The sequence below is a fragment of the Xiphophorus hellerii genome, chromosome 19, assembly GCF_003331165.1.
Source record: "Xiphophorus hellerii strain 12219 chromosome 19, Xiphophorus_hellerii-4.1, whole genome shotgun sequence".
NCBI classification, from domain to species: Eukaryota; Metazoa; Chordata; class Actinopteri; order Cyprinodontiformes; family Poeciliidae; genus Xiphophorus; species Xiphophorus hellerii.
The window spans coordinates 14,242,606-14,251,204 of NC_045690.1; the positions used below are offsets into that span (position 1 = coordinate 14,242,606).

An 8,599-nucleotide genomic window follows, 5' to 3' on the forward strand; every position below is an offset into this window, starting at 1 on the left:
TGAAAACCTTGTCTAAGTGGACTAACAGCAAAAAGAAGAAAAAAAGTGACCTGTTTATCTACATTTCACGAAAATCAATGTGATGGAGACAGTAAAAAGCCCTGCAGCACGCAGGACATAATGGAGATGATCAACACAGCCAATGTGACGTGAGCGCCGGTGCCTCATCTCTCCCTGGACTCACAGCTGCACTCAGATTAGCAGGCATGTCCGTTTAGCGTGCGGCTTCCTCTTCTCTGCTGGTTGGACGGATATAAACAGAGGTGACACACTGACGTCCACAGAGCAGGAAGAGAGGTGGAGTGTGTCCCAGGCAGAGGAGCTTCAGGCCTGAAAGCAGGCAGAGCAGCTGGAGGGCAGACGGAGGAGAGACTGAGCTGGCTGAATGCTTTTTGACAGCTGGGATGTCCACAGTTTGACCAGACCGTTTAGGAACGTCCTCCCAGATTAGCAGCAGGACAGACAGAACGAAGTGATGGACCAAAACATGTTGTTGCTCTTTTACTGCTTCTTGGCTGATGTGTTTGTGTCCCAGGGACAACAACAAGTTTTATTTAACAAGTTTCTTCATGAGTGGTTGACTTCCCAGAAGCTCAGAGTTCATCCATTGTGATTTAAAAGTTTGCAAACAACTTTGCAAAAAGAAAAGTGTCAAAATATTCCCAGAATATTTCTGGAATAATGTTCTTATATTCAGGGAACAGTCCTGATATTTTAACTTGGTTGAGCATTAGGATCTGTTTTCACATGTAGAAACAACATTGGACCTGTTGGCGCTGTTAAGAATGAGATTAATCTCTTCTTAGTCTTGGTCATGATTCTTAGCCAGAAAACTGGAATGCTCCCTCTGTTAGGATGAGTCTGCTTCAAACAGAGAAGGTAAGCTATCTTGGCGAATGATGACAGCATGGAGTAAGAGAATGACTGATTGATCAGAGATTTGTCTTAAACAAGAGCTCTTATTGGATTAACTTGTCTAGCATCTATGTTCCAGTGTGGCTTTGAGGCATGCAATGTGACTAACGGCAACAAGATTAAATAATAAAATGCAAATATGATGAGCTTCTGCTATCCTTTGCTGATGTGGTTCATCTGAAGAGAATGCTCCCTCAGTACCTCCCTTTTCTAGCTTTCCTCAGAACGTCACTTTGGGATAAATCAAAATAAAATCAATTATAAATTGCACGTTGTAGTTCTGTAGATATCGTATTTGGATGTCCATCTGATAGTTTTCAGCATTTAGATGCTTTAAGAAAATGCAGTTACACCTTGGTTGACAAAAAAAATAATAAAATAAGTGATGCACCAAATCATCGGCAAATCACATTGGTTCCCAACATATGACAGCTTAACATCAATAACATTGTTCAGATATCCAAGTCAAAAATAGCAAAAAAGTTTGGTAAAATAATAAGAGGAAAATTTCAGCCCAAGTTCAACAGCAAATTTAAATGCATTGATGTCCAGTCAAAGATTATTTGAACAATTTGAAGTTACAAGAAGCCATGCAAAAATGAGGGTCAAAATTCAAACATAGTTGGACAAAATTCAAACTTCCTATTAAGCAAACTGAATAAGACAGAAGAGGTTTGTATCTGTAAAGTGGCAGTTGGCAACAAGAGTTGCTAACAAATAAAATCCCAATCAGATTCTTTAAAGTCTGTTGCTGTAATCTGACATTACATGGCAAAGTTAAAGAGGTATAAAAAAACTTTTGCACCGGTGAAGACGTATTTACTTTTCTGTAGTTTTTTTCTTTTTAAAACTTAGCCTTATTTCATTTAGAGCACTGATGCCTTTTAAACCCATTGAAGTCTTGCAGAAAGTAGAAAGTTTGTTGAGTTTTAATTTCTTTCGTTCTTCTCCTATGGTTTCTGGTGAGCACGTGTTTTGTTTGAAAACCTGAAATCACGCAGTTTGATGCAGCAGGTGTAATCTGAGCCACGTCTCTGTGAATTGTGAAAGTTCTCCGTCGAGTGCTGAAATCAGCTGAACTATTTCCTGTGCTTGAAGTCCAACATCCTGCCTTCACCCTGCAGATCTGCCACCTCCAGCTTCCTCAATTGTATTTTCTCTGCATCTAAACGCAGCGTGTTCGGCAGTTGGCTGGGCCACGTTGCAGGCTGTATTTAGAGCAGCCGAGCGGACCGGCGCCCCCCTTTGTTCTGAGCTTGATGAGGAGGAAACCCTGCTAGGCTGCGACGAGTTCTCATCATCACCATGCATCTCTGCCAAGCTGCTCGGCCCCGCGCAGAGCCGCCGCCGCCGCCGCAGAGCAGGAGGAGGAGGAGGCTGACTGACAGGGGAGGAAGAGGGAGAGATCTCCGTCCTTCATCACTGTTCGACTTGGAAGGAAGAGGACTTCTGTAAGGAGTGGGAGCATCATTAAGGAAAGGGTCCATTTACTTCGGCACCAACAAAAACACAACTCCAGCAGAGATTTCTAAGTGGGATTTAGTATTTTTCACTGTGTGAGTCAGGCAGAAGCTTTTAGTTCTGATTTTAGAGTTTATGAGATCATGCAGCAGTCATCTCATAATAACGTAGGTTATTTTTTAACCATTAAAATTTAGGAAGGGACATAAATATATTATTTGTATTTAAAGAGCAACATTAAAAATGTATTTCATCACTTATTGATGACATAATGAAATCTATTTTTTAAATCACCCTTTCAAATTTTCTGTAATTTATTTTAAGTTGATTTAAGTAAATAAATTAGAAAAAATATATTTTGGAGTGCATTACATAGAAGGACTGCAGATTAAAACATTGACTCAGGTATGTAATTCTGGCTGCATGTTTATGGGCCAGTAAGACAAAAAAAATGCACTGATGGATATACAAATATACAGATAAATAGATGTTTGTTTAAGTAAAAAAAAAATTAGGAATCTGAAACATGAAATATTTATTTAACACCTTATTAATTTAGATTACATTGTACGTGTTATAACTACAACCTGCACTTTATTCAGATGCAGTCTGTGTTTATCTTCCATGTTTAGTAGTTTAGTGGATTTTCTGGGGTTCAGGTCATCATCTTTCAGCTGTATGATGCAACTATCCATCCATTGTTTATTCCCGCTTATACTTCCAGGGTCACAAAGGACTGGGGCCTTTCTCCGGCAATCGTGGTCCAACTAAACTAACTAAAGTATCTAATATCTACATTTTTAAGAAAATCCCCACCCTGGAAATAAAAGCACTGATTTTTTATTATTTAAAGAAAAGAGTGAAAGATATATATATATATATATATATATATATATAGGTAATGGGAAGGAAATTCACCCGACCATGCTGAGTGAAAGTTGTTGTTTTGTAAGGTGTATTGTTAGATTTATTTATTTATTTATGCAGCTGCATTCAGAAAGTCAAAATATTTATAATTCTGGTAGCTTTCTCATTGCTATAGTTCTATTTAAATAAACCGTCCTTGCGTTGGTCAATCTTTTTCTTTCATTTTTAACCAGAGTTAAGCATAATAACACAGCAGAATAAAAAATGTTGGCAACTGAGGGGCTAAAATTAAAAACCTTTAGTGAAATCTGACATCTTTTCATGATTCCAACAAACATGCAAAAGCACAGATATATAATGATCCGCTGTGATGTTCAGAAAAGTTCAGAAAACAACAGAAGCCTGCAACAACGACATCCACAGTCGATGTCAAACCCGTGTTTTTTCTTCTTTTACATCGTTCTGCACCAACAAAGCAATTTGTTTCCCCGGAGTGTGCTAATTTCTAGATTTCACAGTGCCAGGTGTTACGGCTGCCAGTCATTACATGAAAATCAGCAAAACCTTAACCACGGTGCTTCATCCCCGCCGTAAAATGCACCCAGCTCAATTCTCTCTGATTTGGGAAGTGGGGAGGAGGGGTGGTGAAGTGTCTGTTTTTTTACTTTAGAAAAAAAAGAAGAAAGGAAAAAAAAAAACAGTTGACAGACAGCTCTCCTGATTTCGCACCCTGATGAATGAGACAAAGATCTGCAATGTTTGATGAGTTTGTTTCTCCTTGCATTAAGCGTTACTCTTGCATCTCTGCAGGATTTATGGGAAGAATCATTAAGGAAGCAGAGGAAGGAAAACAAAACATCACCGGTTGATCTCAGGCCAGGTAGCGGGACATTTTGAAGTGGACACAGAAGCTCTGCATTTGGGTCAAACAACAGTGCAGAAAAATGTTGCAGTATGTTATTTTATTTTATTTTTTTAACAGAAACAACAGCCTGCTCACATGCAATGTAAATATTGGATTTTCTCACAAGTGTTGCCATGAATTATTAAGTGTTTTCCAGAAACACGGTGGCATTTCTTTTAATTCTCTGGCATTATGTGATTAACTTAAAGATTTCTGGAATACAAATGTGCTCTGAGGATGTGCTGGGATATATTTAGAGCTGTTAATGTGGCATTAATTATGCACATGTATGTAGAATTAATTAAATCAATCAGCAGCAGACATAACTGAAGAAGAAGGCGGTAAAACGCGCGTGTGTAACTGCCGGAGGGTTTCTTTTTTTTCTTTTTTGCTTTCCACGTTTTCAGTTGCCACATTTTTTTTTTTTTTTACACATTCTGATTTGATTTAGTGACTTCTTAAATTAGGCTTTAATTCCACAAGAGGAAAAGAATAAAATTAAAAGTTTCTTTTGATGATATGAAAATTATTCCACTGATTTGTTTGTGTTTTTTCTTTTGTTCCTTGCATTATTACCATACGATAAGTGTGTGCCAAAACAAAGTGATTTATTTTAAGGAAATCCACACTTGATAAATTATTTAAGGCTGCTGGGATTATCCATGTGGGTGTGTGTGTGTGTGTGTGTGTGTGTGTGTGTGTGGCATGACAGAGTGGGGTTTAAACTTCTGATTTAAGATCAGCTGAAATGAGTTCTTTGACGCCCAAATAATTGGTGACTTCAGTGGCGTCGCTCGGCCTTTGTTGGCCTCGTTTACACTGATCTTAATTAGACACACACACATGCACAGAGTGAAGAAAAGGGTTACAGTATGATGAATATCCAGCCAACATCTGCTGCTACTTTTGTTTTTAATTTAGCACACTGAATCTGTTTTAATTTGATAATTAATTTGTGCTAATGAAAATCAGCTCTTATCTTTACACTTAAAGCAAAGAAAGTTCTGGCACTTTCTCTACTTTAGGTTAACTTTGTGCTCAGTTATTAAAGCAACTAATTTGGTCAATCACTCTCTAATGTTTCACATCTGCCGTGTGAATAAGAAGGTGACGAGGTGAGGTTAGAAATTCGTCTCCACTTTCTTTTCTCCTCTCCTCAAGGTGACGATGAATGTGTGGGGGAGGAAGAAGCTCGACGTCTTCCTTCCTGTCTGGATCTTCTTCCTCTCCCCCGGTGGCCACGCCTCCTCCGCCACTGCCTGGCCTCAGTGCGAGGCGGGCAAAGGCACAGGAAACAGGAAGCCGCGAGGCAGAGAGGCAAGGTGTCAAAGCTGCCACAGAGAACGACAGAGGGAGAAAATGGGAAGCGGGTTTCTAGTGTCCCAATTACTCCACGTAAACAAAGGAGAAAGTTTTGCCACATCGGGGGCACGGTTCTGCCTCCCACGTCTCCGTCGCACGGCAAGAGCTTCCTCTCCTCCTCCTTCTTCCCTCTGCCATCAGATTAGAGACGTTCAAACGCGCTGCAGCCCTGCTATCATAGCACAAGGTGTCACTTCTTAAAGGCGGCGTCCCCGCTGAATTCGCTACCGTCGATGAAAGGTCGGCAGAACTTGGGTTCACACGCGCCGCCCTGCTTCTTGTCGCTCTGCTCTTGTCTCTGTGTTTGTTTGAAGCTGACAGCTCTCAGCTCCTTCAAGGCCGCAGCGAGCTTCGTCTGATCGGTAGGAGAGCTGCGCTGCTAGGGAGCCTCAGAGCTGGAAAGCTGATGTGGTGAAGAGCGTCTTGTATGCGACTGCGGTCGATTTAACTTTTACTGCACTGAAAGTCCAACTGAAACCACTGATCTTATCCCCTTTTTACATGATTACTGTGACATGTGTTGCCAGTATTTCATATTTCCAAAAAGAAGAGACAGAGGACCTGCATCATGCTGGTGTAATTATGTGAGCTTAGGAAGTTATTTTACTCCTTTCTCTCAAGGATACAGCTTACTTAGGTCTGATATGCTTTGGTTAATATCTAACAAAAGTCACCAAAGAACCTGATTTTCATCCATAACTTTCCACATATTTTTCAGAGCAGTAACTTTCAGGTTGCAGATATTCTGAACCTCACAGCCAAGATATTTTTTTTTTCAAACTTGTGACCTGACTAGACATCTCATAGCTTTGTCTCAGCTTAGCCATTTACTTCTGTGCTACCTTTTGAAACAATCAGCCCTGAGTTTGTGCAGGTTTGGAACTTCCCTCTCTTTGATGTTTAGTGAATGCATCCGGATGTGAAGTTGATGCTTCTGCAGAAAGTCGCAGATTCAACGTCACTGAATCTAATTGAATGGTTTTTTTTCTTTTATTTTAATGTACCGTTTTTGATCCTTTTTGAAACAAAGACTTATGTCTTTCTTTCACTCAGCTGAAGGAAACTGTGACCCATTCATTTTTGATACTCGTACTGGACAGTCTCACTCTATGACAATTAACAGTGTATCATCTGCATAGAGTGATAGCACATGTAAGCACTGAATAACAATAATTTTGCTCCCTGCCGAGTCGAATCATTTAAGTACAGCCTAGACAGAGAAAGAGTACCATTCCAACACAAAGTTAAAGTTTAGAAAATTCTTACAGTATATATGCTTTCAAACCAGTTTTAAAGTGCAGTAAAATAATCATATTTTGTCAACACACACCAATGACGTTACAGATGCTGCAGTCTCTGCTATTCCAGTCAGAGTTGAAGTACTGTTGTGACAATATAGTTAATTAGATTAATAAAGGTGTAATGTTTCTACAACGTCACCTAAAATATACATAGCTTCATAATTTGTTTCTAAACATACATCTGACTTGACATGCACAGCTTTAAGAAAGTCACATCCTACTCCTGTTGACATCCTGTTTTTTTCATGCCTAGTAATTTGCTTTCATTCTAGGATAATGTTAGCATACTTACAAAAGAAAAGTAAGAAAAGTTGTTCTTTAGAAACTTACGTCTTTGTTTTGAATATTGTAAAATGTAATGAGCAGTGTTTCCTTCTTTCACACTGACACTGTGGGTATTTGAGCACAGCTGCAAGCAAGTCATATGACAGACAGAAGCTGTAGCGTCCTCTGTCTCACTGTGAACGTCACTGCAAAGGGTAAAAACGGCTTAGATTCAAAGTGGTACACAGCAATCCCATCAACAAGATAATGCATACATCCTTTAAGACACTAATTCTAGCCTTGAACATGAAAACAGGCTGAGGTTTTGCATCTTACTAAGGTGGATCTTTAATAAACACAAGCAGTACATGAACAAAATGGAACGAAAAATGATAAGGATGCCCAGCTGATACTTCAGATCACATTTGGATTTTGCTAAATAAAGGTGGGCTCAGAACAGAGGCTTGAGGAACCCCAGCGTTGATTTTTATTTCATTAGACGAACATTAGCAGAAATAGAGAAAACATGGAGTGGCAGACTAACCAAAATTATTCCAAGAGTGCATCAAGAACTCCTCCAGGAGGCTACAGAATAACCAAGAATAACATCTTATGCACTAAAGGCCTTCGTTGCATCAGGGAAGATTAGTGTTGAAGTTTTAATCAAGAGCCTGGGCAAAAATGTCATTGGAGAATTCCAAAGATCAGAACCACTACTGGCCAAAACCAACATATTTCACAAAAACAACTTGATGATTCCCAAGACATTTAGGAAAATATTCTGTGGGCTGGCTAGTTTGATAGTCTGTGGTTGCTTTGGCACAATTTATAGAACTAAATTGTAATGTCTACCAGAAAATTCTGAAGATTCAGTTTATCACTTGGGTAATGCAGCAGGACAATCATCTGGAGCACATCACCACATCTAACTGGCTCATAATTTTCAAAAGGTCAGTGGCAGTTGTAGCTGCTAATGTTGGCTCAACCAGAAGTTAAGTGTTCAATTATGTTTTTTATAAAGGGTCAGGCTTAATTTAGATGGCTTTTCTTCCCTTAAATAATGAAATTATTTGAAGTTCTGAAATATGCGATCGTGCCAAAAGAAGCAAACCAGAAATCTGTACAAAACTTCAGCAGTGCAGACATCAAACAGTCACTGCATTACTTCTATGATTTGGTTGCTGTTTTTTGGTCAGTCAATGGGGACAAATTAACATGCAAGAAGTTTTCTGTCTGTGTAGACAGATGAAGTTGGTAATGCTGCCTTTATGCAGGGAGAAAGCTGTCGTTCACAAATAATACATTAACTTTTGTTTTGTCCTATAAAGCTTCATTCTTCAGATTTACAGAGCCTTTGCTGCATAAAGCCATGTTTTAATTCTTTATTGTTCACTAATGACACTTGCAGGTTTGTGCTGCACCCTCCCTGCTTTCTTTTGTCGAATGTTTCTCTTCTTGTCTGCTTGTCTGAGCAGCTCAGATAAATTAAGAAACGAACTCCAAGCGTCAGTCTGAGGAATCATTT

The 8,599-nt window shown here is 39.3% G+C and overlaps 1 long non-coding RNA gene across 1 annotated transcript; it reads left to right on the top strand.

Moving 5' to 3' along the window:
• Nucleotides 1–1,901: 1,901 nt before the first annotated feature.
• On the top strand, nt 1,902–4,676 carry LOC116708562 (uncharacterized). Its single transcript, XR_004336703.1, has 2 exons — nt 1,902–2,366; nt 4,054–4,676. It is a non-coding gene; the product is annotated as an uncharacterized LOC116708562 (long non-coding RNA).
• The last annotated feature ends 3,923 nt before the right edge of the window (nt 4,677–8,599 follow it).